General features: G+C 41.0%; 1 pseudogene; it reads left to right on the forward strand.

The window, feature by feature from the left end:
* The first annotated feature begins 4,429 nt into the window (after positions 1-4,429).
* LOC114085642 (GTP-binding protein 4 pseudogene) lies at positions 4,430-6,330 on the forward strand (annotated as a pseudogene).
* The last annotated feature ends 11,225 nt before the right edge of the window (positions 6,331-17,555 follow it).

Genomic DNA, 17,555 nt, shown 5'->3' on the forward strand with positions numbered 1-17,555 from the left:
ACATGAATGGACGCTGACTAACATGCAGCCCATTGTCTTAGTGACCACCAACCACAGACCACTTGCTAAGGGAGCATACGGGGGTCTTGCTGGAGGCTGTGTTATGAACACTCCACTCCTGACCTCTCTCCCCATCAGAACTGCCATCCTATGAAGAGGAAAGGGACACAGAGCCTGAGTGTCTGACCCAGTGGATCCCAGAGACGAAGCCCACATGAGAGGCAGATGGTGCGGTGGCTAATATCAGAATCACTGCCACCCCACTGCTCTCTGCACGGGGTGTTCATTTGGAAATGTCCTTGGAGTCATCATCCATAACCCCTGTGAAACAGACGGGGGCTCCTGTGGGGACTTTCATTCCAGTCTGGGCTCAGTCACTGATTTTCCATGATCACATTGGGACTCTGGGAAGTGACCACCTTTCTTCTTGAGACTCCAGATGCCTCCCAGCACTATAGGGCACCCAGACACAGAAACTGTGTTGTTTCCTGTGTGTGAAAGTCCCATTATTCCCCCCAACTGACTGCATGAGACTTGAGACTCCTCTGGATTCCAGTCAATAATAACTCAGTCCTGGGCTGCTCCTTTGCTTCTTGGTGAGATGCCAGTGACTCTGGTTTTTACACTCAGCCATCCATTGCCTATTTTGGACCCACTGTGTTTCATTCCATAGTGTGGGGTATCAACAGGGCTCCCCAATAGCCATCCAGCCCCACTGGATTCCTGTGAACTGGGGAGCTCTCTGGTCCCTGAAGCACTGAGGAGCTGGCACCAGCCTCTTCCCCAGGACACCTTCCCACAACTCCAATGAGAATTTTGATAATCAGATACCACCTGGCACCAGTGGCATGGCTCCTCACTGTTATCCTGGGGTCAGAGTGACCAGCTCCCAGACATCATGGAAAAAACAAGGGAGGAAAGTACCCCAAACAAACCAAGATACAACAACAATAGAATCCATAGATAGCACACTAAGTGAAATGTCATATTCAGAATACACATAACTAAAATGATCTGGGAATTAAAGAGTGACCTAAGTGAGCAGATACAGGCAAAAAGCAATCATTCTAAAAAAAAGATAAGAGAACAAATACAAGTGACCACCGATCATACCAACAATGAGATAAGAGAGCAAATACAAGTTGCAAAAAAAATTATTTCAAGAAAGAGATAACGATAATGGAAAAATAAAAACAGAAATCCTTGAAATGAAAGAAACAATAAGCCAATTAAAAAACTCAATAGATAGCATCACCAATAGACTGGATGACTTGGAAGTCAGGACCTTAGATAATGAAGACAAAATATACAATTTGAAAATAAAGTTGACCTCACAATGAAGATAGTAAGAAACCATGAACAGAATATCCAAGAATTATGGGATACCATCAGAAGACCAAATTTAAGATTTATTTGGATAGAGAAGGGTTCAGAGATTCAAACCAACAGAATGCACAATCCCTTCAATGAAATAATAGCAGAAAAATTCCCAAGCCTGAAGAATGAACTGAAAAATCAAATCCAAGAGGCCAAAGGACACCAAATTTACAAAATTACAACAAGACACGTTATAATGAAAATGCCTAGCATACAGAATAAGGATAGAATTTTAAAGGTCACAAGAGAGAAAAATCAGAGTACCTATAAGGGAAGACCAATTCAGATCTCAGCAGATTTTTCAACCCAGACTCTCGAAGCCAGGAGATCCTGGAACAACATATATCAAGCTCTAAAATATAATGGATGCCAACCAAGAATCTTATGTCCAGCAAAATTAAGCTTAAAATTTGATGATGAAATAAAAACCTTCCATGACAAACAAAAGCTAAAAGAATTTACAGCAAGAAAGTCTGCACTATGGAACATTCTTTTTTTTTATTTTATTTTTTTGGCGGACACAACATCTTTGTTTGTATGTGGTGCTGAGGATCGAACCCGGGCCGCACGCGTGCCAGGCGAGCATGCTACCGCTTCAGCCACATCCCCAGCCCTATGGAACATTCTTGGCAACATATTTCATGAAGAGGAAATGAAAAACAACAATGAAAATCTCCAAAAAGAAGAAATACAATAAAGGAAAAGACAATCAAAGGAGAAACCAAGTCAAGATAAATACCAAAAATAAACAAAAATGACCTGTAATACAATTCATGTCTCTTTCAACCCTTTTGGATAAACGTTTACACATAAAAATTTTAACGAAAATAACATCTTAATTTTTCAGGTTTTTGTTTATTTTGTATTTTGTTTGTTTGTTTGTTTCCATTTCTCTTCACAAAGTTACCCTATTTCCTTTAAAAGTTTTAGGATTTTATGTTATATTTTAATATATAATTATTTGGTATATGTATATACATTGCCTGTGATATGAAATGAGGTATATTTTACTCTCTTATAATTAAAAATCTCTTATTCGAGATTCGAGGATAAAAAAGAGCAATCAGAGTAAAAATCATTTAATAAGGTATTTATAAAGGTTAAGGGCAAGATTGAGGAAAACTAACAAATTTTGTGAAGCACCTTTCTTTCTGTAAACTTGAAGAGGTAGGAGGTAAAAGAAGAGAGCCATTATGAAAACCTTGTAGGAGAAGATGACCTAACTAAAGTTATTCCCACCAAAAGCATGAAGAAACAAATTCATAGTCTAATAGAATCTTTTAGGGAGGAATAAAAAACACTTCACTCTACTCTTGTATATTCTAAGTTTATCTCTTTGGTGTCCCTTTCTCGTGGAACTCAACAAGAAACCACATCACAAGAGGACTTATCATGTAGCCTACAGCATAAGTTTCACCAAAAGTTGAAAGATGGAGAAAAGAGACAATATGGCACCCATTGGTTACATGAGGCTACTGTGTATTTGAAATTTGTCTAGTCTGAATTGAGGTGTGCTATGTGTTAAATAGACACTAGATTCCAAAGAATTACTAGGACAAAGAAAATGAACATGAAATATCTTACTAACAATTATTTTCATTGCAAATTATGTTGGTAATCCACTGGGTTAAATGAAAATATATTAAAATTAATTTCTCTATTTGTTTAAAAAAAAGAAATAAAGGAGAACAAGGTAACATATTCTGTATCTTCACTGTAGTACTATATATCCATATATTTATGTTGTCATTTTTTATATTTGTGTTATCAAAATTCATGTAACTATAAAACTAAATAGGGCAAATTGTACCATATATAAATTATATCTCAACAAACATGACTTTTAAAAGAAATCTAGTTAATATAATGTTTTAACAGTATTGGACACACACTAACCATCTAATAAATAATTATTATGATGATTCATTAAAGCAACCAGCATCAAGCTGTTGTATAGTGGGGTAGGTTGGGGGAGCATGGGAGGGAGACGAACTCTAGATAGGGCAAAGTGTGGGAGGGGAAGGGAAGGGGCATGAGATTAGAAATGATGATGGAATGTGATGGACATCATTATCCAAAGTACATGTATGAAGACACAAATGGTGTGAATATACTTTGTATACAACCAGAGATATGAAAAATTGTGCTCTATATATGTAATATGAATTGTAAAACATTCTATTGTCATATATAACAAATCAGGATAAAAAACAAAAACAAATAAATAAATAAATAATTTTTTAAGATTCTATGTGTTATGCAAAGATCAGGTATGGGACACAGACTTACTTGGTGTATGTATGAATTTTGTCAAGAGCCTCCTGGACCTGTCCTTGGTTTACTTTGGTCATCGCCTGGAAGTATTTCCAAGTCTCTTCAGTAAGCCCAAGCCCTGTCTCTTGAGGTGTCCCAAACTCAACCACACTGGGAAACCCAGGTTGATCCTCATTGTTGCACACCATGTGACCCTCCAGAGCTGTGAGAAAACACATTTTAATCCTATAAGTGTCTTGGTATGGCTGCCCTACCAAATAATACACAAGAGTTTGGGGGAGATTATTGAAAGATAAGGAATGAGAAAAAATGTGGACAGAAAATTACACCTAAAAGATATGTAGGGTTATGAATTAGTATAATTTAGATGTCAGAATAGAAATATTTTACAGCAGGGACCATATTGAATTTATCTAAAGATTCTTGTAGCACAGAGCTCTTTTTGAATTACAGTATTCAGGCATATTGTTTTTGACACCTGAGCATAAGAAAGCCATAGAAATTGTTCAAATAATGAAGATAAAGTTGAACCAAAGAGTAACAATGAATGTGTGCACAGAAACAATTACACATTAGACAATCTAAGATATTATTTACATTCATGCAAGTGGAGTATGTTATTTATTTCTATACAATAAATTAATTCTTGTGACACATAAAATAATCATGTAATCATGTAATCATGATTTTTGGTGCTGATATTTCTGACTTCAATTCCAAATCCACCATTATTTCATTAGGTAACCTGTGACATCTCCTCATGCAAACAACTGCCAGCATGGCACACTACAACTTCACAAAGATTATGCTGGTGCTGTCCACCATGGACTTTAGCAACCTGGCATTATCAAAAACTCAACAAAAGACTCCAACAGGGCTGGGGATGTGGCTCAAGCGGTAGCACGCTCGCCTGGCATGCTTGCGACCCGGGTTCGATCCTCAGCACCACATACAAACAAAGATGTTGTGCCCGCCAAAAAACTAAAAAATAAATGTTAAAAAATTCTCTCTCTCTCTCTCTCTCTCTCTCTCTCACTCTCTTTGAAAAAAAAAAAAAAAAGACTCCAACAGTGATTCATAAACATTATCAAATACATTGCATTAGACATTTTTATATAAGAAAATTTGAATTTACTAAGCAGAATTACCATGACAGACTCTCACAGATTATAACAGATTTTCCCAAATTGCATTGTTGCTAAAGATCATGTACAGCTTATGAAATATGGCAATTCTCTCTATCTCTCTAAGCAGCTAAAGCATGCTGCTCTCGGGTGAATGTGCACCATTATCAAGCAGCAGAGGCAGAGTTTGGAATATTTAGAACAAGTGCATCGACATTTGTCCTGCTTGCGACCATTGACCCAAATACAAGGACTCTGCTGTTGTGTGGGTACACAAATGTTGGGAAATCCAGCTTCATCAATAAGGTGACAAGAGCAGATGTGGACACATTTAGTTGGCACATTGAGATACCCCCCCTGTAACACCATCAAAATGCAGGCTATCACAGCCCTGGCCCACCTCAGAGCTGCAGTTCTGTATGTGATGGACTTGTCTGAACAGTGTGGACACAGGCTGAAAGAACAATTAGAACTCTCCCAGGATATCAGAACTCTCTTCATCAATAAGCCTCTTATAATTGTAGCAAAAAATGTGATATGAAACAAATAGTAAGACTTTCTGAAGATGATCAGAAAATATTTGTAGACTTACAAGCTAAAGAATTCCCTGTAACAGAGACCAGCACCCTGAGGAGTGCGTTATTAAAGTTAAAATAGAGTCTCGTGGCAGGCTTTTGGCACACCAAGTGGGAACCAAAATTAAAGGAAATAAAGTGAATGATGTCCTGAACAGGTGCATTTAGCTGTACCTAACAAGAGAAGACTCCTTTTATCCCAGAAGAAGTGGTGGCATACAGGAAGACATTGAAAGTTGGGGAGTCCAAGAAGGAAAAGGAACAAGATCTTGAGCTGGAAATGGGAGGTGATTATATTTTGGATCTTCAAAAATACTGGGATTTAACAAATTCATCTGAAAACTATGAAAAGATACCAGAGATTTGGGAAAGCCATAATGTAGCTGATTATATTGATCCTGCCATCATGAAGGAATTGGAAGAGTTAGAAAAAGAAGAAGAGCTAAGAACAGCTGCTGGTGAATATGATAGTGAATCTGAAAGTGAAGACAAGGAAATGGTGGAAATCAGACAACTGGCAAAACAAGTTAGAGAAAAAAAAAGAAGCTGAAAATCCTAGAATCCAAGGAAAAGGATACACAGGGACCCAGGATGCGTCAAACTGCTAAGAAGTTTCAGCAGACAGTTTCAGAGAATCAGATGCATAACCTTGGTGTTGAGGTGTTGACATGGATGATAAAGACAATGCTCACCATGCAGTCCAGGAAAGATCTTGGAGTGTCACTAGGAAGAGAAAGCAGAAAGAATCTGTTCCTCCCTCTTCTATAACCTGGAGTCAGAGCTGCTCTCGAACTCCACATCATGTTTCTGGCCTTTGGGATGTCAAGATGGTGAAGAAAGCCAAGACTATGATGAAGAATGCTCAGAAGAAAATGAACTTCTTGGAGAAGAAAGGGGAGGCAGATAGACATGTGTTTGATATGAAGCCCAAGCACTTACTCTCTGGAAAGTGGACAGGAGAGAGCATCCTGTTCAGTTGACATGGTTCGGGTAGAGTGTTGCTGTTTAATGCTTGGTTTGGAATGGTTTGTGTTCATGAAATTGGAATCATGATCTAGTAACTGAAAAGACAGTGGGAATAACTAAAGTATTTGTTTGTTTCCTGAAAACTGGATAACCATACATAGATGTGGGAAACTTTTATCACTTTAAGTTACTATAAATTTTGAAAAATGGTTTTTCTGTATTTAATGGAGTTTTTGCTTCAGAGTCACCACATAAGGTTCAGATGTCAAGTTTTCAACAACAGAATCACAAGGCATACAAAGAAACAAGAAAGTATGGCTCATGAAAGTAAAATATTGATAAAGCCATCCCTCATAAACAATGTAGTAGATAATAGACTTTCAATAGACTGCTAGGAAAGATTTGCAGAAGTAGAAAGATTTACTGGTATCACTTGGTTATTCTGATGGAGAAAACACTTCCTTTAGCAATAGGGAGGTTTGGATCATCACCCCTGAAGAACCCTTTTTTTGAAGAAAGCACTCCACTTGGTGGGCATAGTCAGAGGCGACTAGCCCTCACCTGCAGGATAGGAAGCAGATCCACTTATAAGTGTGTTAGAACCCTATGCTTAAAATACTCTCTCAAATTTTTTCTAGTCTTTTTGTACAATATATCATCGTAATCTGTCTTCAACCATTTTATCTAAAATAAATCTTCAGAAGAAAAATTTTTTTAAAAAAATGTATAACCTCTACAGGGCTTGTCTTTAAAATAGGGATAATGTTAGTTCCTTCCTCATTCTTTTATCAATACTTTCTATTATTAAGAATAAAATTCTTTTATTAATAATAATACAATTATGTATTGAATATATATGTCTGTTGCTGTTCAAAACACTAAATATTTGGCAATTTGAGAGGAACATATTCTGACTTTCAATATATTAGAAATCTATTCCACACTTACACGTGAAAATGTAAATACATAGAACTCATCTAACCCAATAACTTCTAGGAAGTAAAACACAGCATGGAAGGAGATGTACAGTTATGAAATGGGTAGAAAAGGCATACATCATTGAGAAGATTCTGCTGGAGTCAGATCTTGGAAGGACCCAGAGAAGCAGTGGTGATATCCATGAGGACAGCACTCCAGGCGGAGGCAACATGAAATGCAAACAGAGGAGTGGGGCAGGTTGTCTGTGTCTGAGCTCAAAATCAAAAGAGCAAGTGCAAGGAGTGGAGGACGCAAATAGATAACCACACAGGAGAGGGTCGGAAAACACCAGGAACCCAATCACCTAGGACCTAAAAGGGCATGCACTAAAACCGGAAGTCTGGGAGACTCGGAGCCGGAAGTGGCTGGATCCCACGGATTCTGGGAGAGATCAAGATGGCTGCCGTGCGGAGGCGGAGAGCTTCTGAAGAGCAGTCAAAAGCAGAAGACCAGTTTTCCTCCAAAAGACAACCAGGTCAGAAATGCTGTTTTCTTAGCACACGTGGCAGATATAGAGGTCGGAGAAGTTGACAGAAGATGTGGCCGCCATCATTAAGGACACATAGTGTGTGGGCTGGGCCAGGAGAGACTAGAGGGAAGGCAGGAAATCATTTCCAGGTGGGTAAAGTATGAAAGGGTGTGATGATCAGGCGGCTCCCTGGTGAGCCCTGGAGGTTCTGCTATTAGCCCCAGTGTCCTTCCCAGGTGATGGCAAGATACATCAGGGAGATGTGCTGGGGTCAGACCTGTGGGTAGCTCTCATCTGAGTCTCAGCTTCGTGTTTGCCAGGCATCTGTGGGGACTGGGAGAATCACTTCACAGTTGCCCAAGCTGAAGCCTTTGATAAAATATAGGAGAAGATGAAAGGTCTTCCTAAGGGGCTGTTCCCCTGGGAATAATGTCCAAACTTTTGGATCTTACACATGTACTGATGCCGGTCTTCCTTCCTCCCAGGGGTGCTTTACCACTGAGCCAGATCCCCAGCCCTTTTTTGTATTTTATTTAGAGATAGGGTCTCCCTGAGTTGCTTAGGACTTCCCTAAGTTGCCGAGACTGGTTTTGAACTTGTGATCCTCTTGCCCTTGCTTCCTGAGTGGCTGGGATTATGAGCAGGTGCCACTACACCCAGCCTCTGATGATTATTCTTTTTCCTTTTAAATGTGCATGACATGTGGTCATGGTATAAAATCTGTTACATCATCCTCGAGCCTTGGATTATAAAAATTTTGCTTCCTTGCTCAATTACTGATTACAAAATGCCAGGGTACCCCTATTCACATGATGGTTTCCTAGATTTTTTTAATTGAAATGTTTCAAATATATTAAAGGATTTATAAATAATAGGAATATTACCTACTACTGTATCAGATTTTTAAAATAAGAAATAATATCTATAGCAGTTAAGGCTCCTTTCCTTTGAATCACATGTGTCTCCACAATTGATTGTTATTCTATCTTGAGAAATACAATTTTTATCTCCTGCTGGATTTGACTATAAACAGTAAATAGTATTTATGGAGCTTTCAAAACTGATATGCATGGAGAATTGTGCAATCTATTCATCAATTCACATTTCAACAATGCCACCTGTGGCTGATATCATCCATGCTGATATATAAAGACTGCTTGAGAATTATATTGAGACTTAAGACATGATTTTATTACCTGTTCTTCTGCGAAGGACCCTGGGTTTCTCCGTCACCAATTTTCTCTTATTTCAAGTACTACTTTGAGGGTGGGACCGAATATAAACAAAGATAAGGCTTTTGCTAGCAGGTACCTCTAGAAACAAACATGACTGTTCACCTGTTGGCCTCTTGCCAAATTATCTCCAATGATTTGCAACCAAAGAAAGCATAAATAACCCTCTGGATTCATTTGCTTTTATTTAACTTTAGTATTGCTACTGCTACTATTATTGTTATAACCAGACAAAATATTTTTTCACTAGACAGTCATCAACAAACAGATGAGAAACTCAAATTCATCTCTCAATGATTTTAACATTCACTAATTTGGGAGATCATGCAGTGAGCATTATATTATTAGTCTTTGAGTAATTTTGCTGAAGATAGTGCCTCTGGTGTGTGTATTATATCATGATAATGATTGCCCAGGTTTCTTTGAAGGAACTTAAAGATGACAGTTGCTGAAAGCACTAAATCTACTTTGGCCTGCAAATTGTTGATGGGTGACCAACAGAATTGAAAACTTTACCATCTCTTCCCTTCAGAGTGTTCCTGTCTCCTTTACTACCTGAAACCATTGGTCCAATTTCTGATCACCTCTCTATGTAGACAATAATATTTATCAAATGGTTCACCCAGAGTTGTTCTGCAACATTAATTTGAACTAAACCTATGTAATATACCTCCTCCTCATGAAGGCTGAATACACCAAGATGAGAGTAATTAAGACAGTGTCCTGTTCTGGGCCATGGGAGTGGCACCTAGAAGTCTCCAGTCATCGATTCTTTCCTGCCCATTCTCCCTCTGCTCCTTCTTTCCCTCTCTGTCTAACCATTTAGCATAATGGAGCTCCCTAGGATGGCCTCGTTGGTGATAGCCTCCCATCCTTTAGGTTTGCTACCTTCCCAAATAAATCTTTCTCCTTGCCCCAAGAGCTTGGCCTCAAAACCTTGACATTTCAAGTGAGAAGTAAATGAACTTGGTTCAGAGCTAGTTCTGCTGTCAATTAGTGAAGACATTCCCTCTTTAAGAACTTTCTACCATTCTCAGTTGTTAGTCGCACACGACCCTGGAGTTTGAGTGCCTTGTGGTGATCTTGCACATGTGTTGTTGAGGATGTGAGCAGAGGTTCTCATTGCAGCCTTGCAGGATATTCCAGGCTCCTTTTGCCCCCCATGTGTTCCATCCAGGTTTCCAGTTCTGAGAAGTAAGAGCTGGCTCCATTCAGAATGTCTTGTTTTATGCAGTTTTCCCAAAGTGTCACTCATGGAATTCATCTTAGGTAAATTAAACAAGACATATAAAGACTTTTTTCTTGACAATACAGATCATGCAGTGATTATGGCTGCTTAAAACAAGGGATGATCCACCAGTTCACACATCATCTGTGTATGTGTGTGTGTGTGTGTGTGTGTGTCTCCACATCTCCTATCTTAACAATTAGCAGCTCAGATTTGAGAGAAGCAACAAATATTTCTAATTACCCCACAAATTTTGGATCTTCCAACAGCAGGACATGATTTAGAAACCTACACAACCAAAGTTAGAAGCCAAGAAAAATAAACATAAATGAAGATGAAATTAAAAGCAGAGCCAGAGAAAATACCACCAAAAATAGCACAACTTAATCATTATTTGTCAAATGAACAGACCACGCCTTCCTTGTAGGTTTGGGGGAGGAATTTGAGATTTAATGTGGAAAGAGCATTTAGGCCCAAAGAGCATTTAGGCCCAAGCTACTGAGTTATCAAAAAGAATGGCTGTTGCTGTCCCTGAGTTTAATGTCAGTGACCTGCTTTGAAATTATCATAAGTCATTTCTGATGTTCATAATTCTCTCTGGAGCCATCTAATTGATGGCAGCTTGGCTAGATATAAATTGTTGGCTCACAATATTTGTATGAGTAGTTTTATAACATTTCATTCATTCTTTACTGTCACTGAATGTTTCTATGAAGTCTGATAAATTCCTCTAATAGTTGAATGTCCATAAAGTAATGAATGCAGAAAAAAGTGTGGAATCCATTCAGTCATAAGAAACTATTCATGCTGTCATTGATGGCAACATGGATAGACTTGTATGATATTATAAGTGAATTAGACCAGCCACAGAAAGACCCATACCATATCTTTAACTCATAGGAGGAATCTAGAATAGTCTACCTCAATGACAAGAGATCAGAACTGTGGGAGGCCATCCTCGCATGTGATTTGAGTTACTTTCCTGGCTGGGCAAGAGGCTCTTAGGCACATCTTGTGTCCAGAGCTTTCCCCACACTTCTCAGGTCCGAGGGCTTGTCTGTGTGCAGGCGAGTCTGATCACTACCCCAAAGACCCAATCGTCACCCCTGACCTTGGGATGCTGCCCCCCTTAATCTTCATTGGATGGGATTTTCCCCAGAATTTGTTGTTCCCCAATAAAAGTTCACTCCTTGGTGTGTTCTCTCTCACTCACTAGCCTCTTCAGTAAACCTTGCTACCACATTAGGTGGCTGGAGGCTGGAGCTAGGAGAAGCCATCCTGGAGGTAATTAGAGTATTGTCTCTTTAATTCAAAACTCCCTAGAGGTTTGTCACGTTTTGAACCTTCATTCATGAAGCCAGTGCTGTTTGAGAGCTAAACAGAACAGAGTTCAGCCTTGGAGGGTAGGAAGGAGTGGCAAGAGGTTAGCTCATGGGTACAATGTCAGAGTAAGATAGGCAGAATAAGTTCTGGTGTTCTATGGCAGTGCGTTACTCTCATTAATTGCAATGCATCATGTGCCTTGAAATAGAGGTAAATATTGTAAACAAACTTTTTGTCATTTGTTCAAGCAATTTAGTTGCTTCAGATTACATAGTTTCCCTTGGATATGAATCATCACTGACTATTTGGGGTTCATATTGCCACTTACATGGAATACCCTATACATGTGTCAATTGAAGCCTTCCGTTATTAGAATGTAGTTTTCCTTGTTCATTTCAGGCAATGTTTTACCTTACTGGGGATAGAGTATTACATGAAGCCAAGTCCCCACCATCCCAGAATATGCAGTGTAGTTAGGGAGAAAGGTATAAACTCACACATTCACAGATGTGTATATAAATGTAGGTGAGGATATGAATATGGAGTAACAAGTCAGGCAGAGATAATTACTGTGGAATATTAAGGCGGGGAGATGGAGTTGTCAGAGTTGCCATGTTAGAGTGATGAGAAGGGCCCTTCTGAGCCAGTCATGTGGCTTCCCAGAGACCTGAGGAAGGTTGGAAGGGAGGGAGTTCTGCACCCCATCTTTCAGGAGTGCTTCCTGGTAGACAGAGCCCAAGTGTAAATGACCTGAGGTCTGATGGGGTTTGGGATGTGTGTGGATTGACAGAAAGTCTGTGTGGTCGACTGCTCAGCTCTAGGGGCATTTTGTATTGGCAGCTCTAGCTGACTAACACAGTTTCCAGAATATTCTGTCTTACCTACATTATTCAACTTTTATACATGACAAAACTTAGCCAGGTGTGATGGCACAGGTTTATATCCCGGGTACAATAGGAAGTGTTTATAGGCTATACTATAGGAAGTGTTTGAGGCCAGCCTGGGTAATGTAATGAGACCCTGTCTTAAATATAAATACTGCTGAGAATGTAACTCTGGTACATCTCCTGCCTAAAATGCATGAGGTTCTGGGTTTAATCACCAGTAATTAAAAAAAAATTCCCATGAAAGTTAAACACCTGTTTTTTTCTTCTGCCATGAGCCTATGAGCAAAGATATCAAATAACCCCTGTGTCAGAGAGTCCATTAGCTAATGTGCCCACTAGAAAGGGCAAAGTCAAGGATTTGAAGGTCAGTCCATCTGATGATAATGCTCATATGTTGTCCATGTCCAGAGCTGGCATTGCAAGTTGGTATTCTAAATGGAAACCCAATGCAAGTACATTCACTTTCTCAGAAGATTAAAAAAGTGAGCCCTGCAGGATTCCTCTCTGTCAGAATCAACAGCAGTTTTCACTGGCCTGTGAGCGGTGCTTTCACGTGGAAGCTTTGAACTGCAAGTGCTGCTCGGTCACTTGGCAGGTTGATGAACTCGGGACTTTACTTTCAATCTTTCCCACCCAGGACTGTTGGCTACAATTCAATTGTGGTTCTGAAAATCATTTTTTCACAGATGGCCAAGCACCTTCGTACTTGATAACTGTTAAATTGAGCAGTAAAGGAATAATGGGTTCTCTCTTATGTCTACCCCAGTGCATCCAGAAGGTAGGATGTCCTGGCTTCTGCTCACAGTGTCCTGGACCTGCGATTAGTGTACAGCATGGACAAATCTCTAGAACCAACATTTACATATTTATCACAACTTCCATACCTCATGGACATTCAAGGATATAACTGCCCATTATCTTTGGGAGACATCATGGCTAGAATTAAGAACATTAAGAGAGTATTCAGGAATGAAGGAAGATAGGCAAACAAGTCAAAGATGGACTATCTCACTTAATAAGTAACAGGAGATCAACTACTTGCCACAAGTATTACTTTGAAATGAGAGATACTGAAAGACCACTTCCATTCCCTTAGATGTGTGCATCTTGGATTGTAATTGTTCTGGATCCCGTATTGTGTTGTGATGGAAAATAGTAACCTGGAATTAGCTGAAAGAAGAAAAACATGCAGCATCCATTGGGCTCTCAGCTGGATTCTTCTAGCCCAAATATTTTTGGCTCAGGCAGCAAAAATAACTCCAAAGTCACTCATTTAGCGAGTAAAAGAAATTGAGTGATTTCTGTCTTTGGGATGGGTATTGCTTGTCTTCTACTCATGTAGACTGACTTGGTCCACAGTAAACACTGAATCAATGTTTTCAATTGGATGAAGGCATAGTCCCGACGACCCTAAAGAAACCAGGCTTCCTAGGAATGCTCAGGCTGTAGGGCCTCACTCACCATGTGGTGGAAGACACCAGGGACTGAACTCGGAGTTCTGCATGCCTCCTTGCTCTCCACCTCCAGAATAGACCCTTAGGCTCACAAATGATGCTTCCATTCTGAGCCTCACCTTCCCCAGTGGAACTCGGGGTGCAATTCACATGGGAGGATATCATGCTGAGATTTTTAGGAGCTCATGTGTGCAGAGCATGGATGCCACCCTGGGGCTCACTCTTGACTGACGGGAATCCCCCTTACCCACTGAGACCCTGGAGGCTTGTGAAGACCATCTGTTAATAAGAGCAAAATAAGAGCATATGGGTTGGAAGTCTTGGGTTCCCCAGTTTCCTTGCCTTTAACAAAGTTCTCCATTTCTGCTCTATACATGGTGGGATATGAGGCATAACTGGAAAAATGTCTGAGAAGATCTCAGTATCGGTGGAACAGTGACTGATAGCTGCCTCCCCCCTTGAATGGACAGAAAGCTTGGCCTCAGAGACTATCTGTTCTTCATGTTGAATGGTCTTGAGTCGCACCAGGCAACTGCACTCAAGATGCCCACCTCAGTATGGGGGCTTATCTTTCCAACTCTCCTCTTCTTTCTCCCCTCTTCAACACTCCAACTTCTGTCTCTTGGTCTTCCCTATTCTGTTGTCTCATATGGCTCCAGAGATGGTGGCATGGGAAACAAATTCCAAAATCCACCAAGCACACACCAGGAACTGCAATTAAGATGGTCCTCTCCTTGTGCTGAGTGGCAACAGACCGCGTGCTTGGCTCTCTGACCTTTACCTGCTCAGGGGACTTCACTCGCCTTTCCCATCCTACCATGCTCTCCTCTCATTTCAAAAGTAATAGTCAAGGGATAAAATGATGTGAAGCGGATATGAAAGTGCTGGGCACACTATACCACAGTGATTCCCAAGTTTAAGCACCCATGAGAGCCTCTGGAGGGCTTGCTACAAGGCAGGTTCCTGCACCACCAGTTTCAGCAGGTGCAGGGAGAGGCTGAGGTTTTGCATTTCTTACAACCGCCCCTAATCCCCAAACACACACACACACACCATTCCCCCACCCCCCATACCCCCACCCCTACCCCCCACCCCGCAATGGTGACAGTGCTGCTCCAGGGATCAGCTTTCAGGATGCAGCTCTAGAATATCCTAACATTGGTGGTTCCTGATTTTTAAGCACCCTGAGATTCAGGACAAGGAAGAAAATGTGGCAGGGTAGGGGTGAGAGTGACCAGAGGAGGAGGAGCAGAAAGGCAGAGTATAAACTCGGAGGTGAGGCTCGCCCAGGTGCATGTCCTCTGAGGGCTATCAGAGGAGATGAGGCACCTGGTGGTTTGGGTGCTGCTGGCTGTCTGCTTGTGTGGCCTGGATGCAGGTGACGGGGAGAGGCTGGTGAGGGGTGAGGGGAGAGTTCAGAACAGGAGGGAATCAACGTCTGCAGAAACTTTATATTTTCAATTCAGTGTGGCAGCTGGTAAGAAAGGATGAGCCTTGACTTCTCATCTGTATGGCACTAAAACCTATAAGACACAGGGATACAACTTAGTATTGTTCTACAAAGTTCTCCTAGATGTGTTGGTAAGGAAGCAAGTTCAAAAATGCAGTCTAGTATGTGGAATAACAACCCCTCCACACCCTCACAATTTCTTTGCCTTTATCAGAGTTTTCCATTTCTGTTCCATACATGGTGGGATATGAGGCATAACTAGAAAAATGTCTGAGAAGATCTCAGTATCATTGGAACAATGACTGATATCTGCCTCTCCCTTGAATGGACAGAAAGCCATAACGGAATGAAGGAATAAGCTATTCTTCATGTAGAATATAGAGTAAAAACTTAACACATGTGCTTGTGAATTCACCAACTGAATCTGTAGCTTTCAGTAGAATTACAGGGCTTTCTTGAGGAGGGATGACGGGTGAAAGGTAACAGAATGGCTACATGACACAGCTATCCCATTCCTTGGTATTTATCCAAAAGAACTGAAGTCAGCATGCTACAGCAAGGTACGCAGAGCTATGTTTATAGCACCATACCTAAGTTAGAGAAGCAGTTCATGCGTTTGTCAACAGATGAATGTAGAGAGAAAAATGTAGTCTATATACACCATGGAGTTTTATTCAGCCACAAAGGTGAGCTAAACTATATCACTGAAGGAACATGGATGATATTGGAGATGATTATGTTAAGTAAAATAAGCCTGTCTCTGACAGGCAGGGTCGCTTGTTTCTCTCATATGCAGAAGCTAGAGAGAAAAAAATGAATAAAATGGCAGGATCTCATGAAATGAGAGGGAGACCCCAGAGTAAAGGAATCAGACCAGGGGTCAGAGGATGGGAGAGCAAGGGGACTGGGGAATGACCTTGATGAAATTGTGTATGGGCACAGTGAACCCCAGTATTCTTTATCATTATCATGTGTCAATAAATATGGGAGGAAAAAAATCAAAGAAAACTCTTGCTAAAAATTTACCCAGTCTTCAGTTTGGGCCACAGAAAAAGAGTAAAAAACATGGCAGTGTCCACGTGATTCCCAGGCTTTGTTCAGTCCCTGCCATGGGCCCTGAAGCAGCAAAGCCCTCTGCTTTAGGACAGTCTTCAAAGTCCCTGACTTTGACACTGATTTCACCAGTCCACAACCCATGATTGCTGCAAGGTGCCCTTCTGTGCCTACATGTTTGTGGCTGCAGAATTTTCTAGGCCAGGGTCCCTGGGATGCAAGTAGGGAGTTGTGTAACACAGCTCCAACCCCAGGGGGTTGTGAGGGAGAAAGACTGTCACTGCAGCATGGTGGCTTCCAGTCAAGCATCAGTGAATGCTGTGTGATGGCTCTCTGCATAGAGTTGGGATCATGGGGACACTCACTCCGTCATATAAGCTCAGGCAGAATAAAAGAAAATTACCCAGGGAGAAATCATTGAGGCTACTGTGAACATTTAGCCCCCGGAACTGAACAGCTCCTTTTCATGAAATGTTTGCACAAGGATAAAATCTAGAATCTAGACTCTCTGCCTTTCCGAAGTACAAATGCTGTCAGGATCAAAATGGAGTCACTCGTGTGAATTCCAACAAAATCAGAAATGCAATAAGTGAGTAAACCTGGGATGCTATGAAGGCAGGTTCCCTGGTAATACCAACCATAATGAAAGCCTCTGCCAGAATCATGAACTTCACAAAGGTCACTGCACAAGAAAACAGGCTTCAGACAGCACCGCTGCCAGTGCCGCTGTGTGCCCACCCTGTGCCAGCACCAGGCTCTGTGAGTCCAGCTGAGGAGCCCACTCCAGACCGTGTGCTGCAGCCATCCTGACTGCCTTTAATAACTGCCCTTGGCCCAAGATCTTCACATATGCCCACCAGTCTCATGGCACATGTGTGGCAGTGCTCTCCTGCTTCTCATTCTTTGGAGAGTGTCTCACTGACTGGTATTTATTGTGGCAGAACTACTGGGTTCCAAAAAGGGATAGAAATCAGGACATTGGATGAGCTGCACTTTCTCTCACCTACACAAAGGAGGACTGTGGAGACACCCAGCTCATAACTGCATAAGGGGGCTTCCCTGGGGAGAAGCAGGATCCCCAGTTGGAAATGCTTACAGTCATCCCTGATGGGGTATTGTAGATGCTCCTACCTCGGGAGAACAGTCAGATACGGGAACGTCAGGC

Source organism: Marmota flaviventris, chromosome 18 (assembly GCF_047511675.1).
Source record: "Marmota flaviventris isolate mMarFla1 chromosome 18, mMarFla1.hap1, whole genome shotgun sequence".
Classification (NCBI taxonomy): Eukaryota; Metazoa; Chordata; class Mammalia; order Rodentia; family Sciuridae; genus Marmota; species Marmota flaviventris.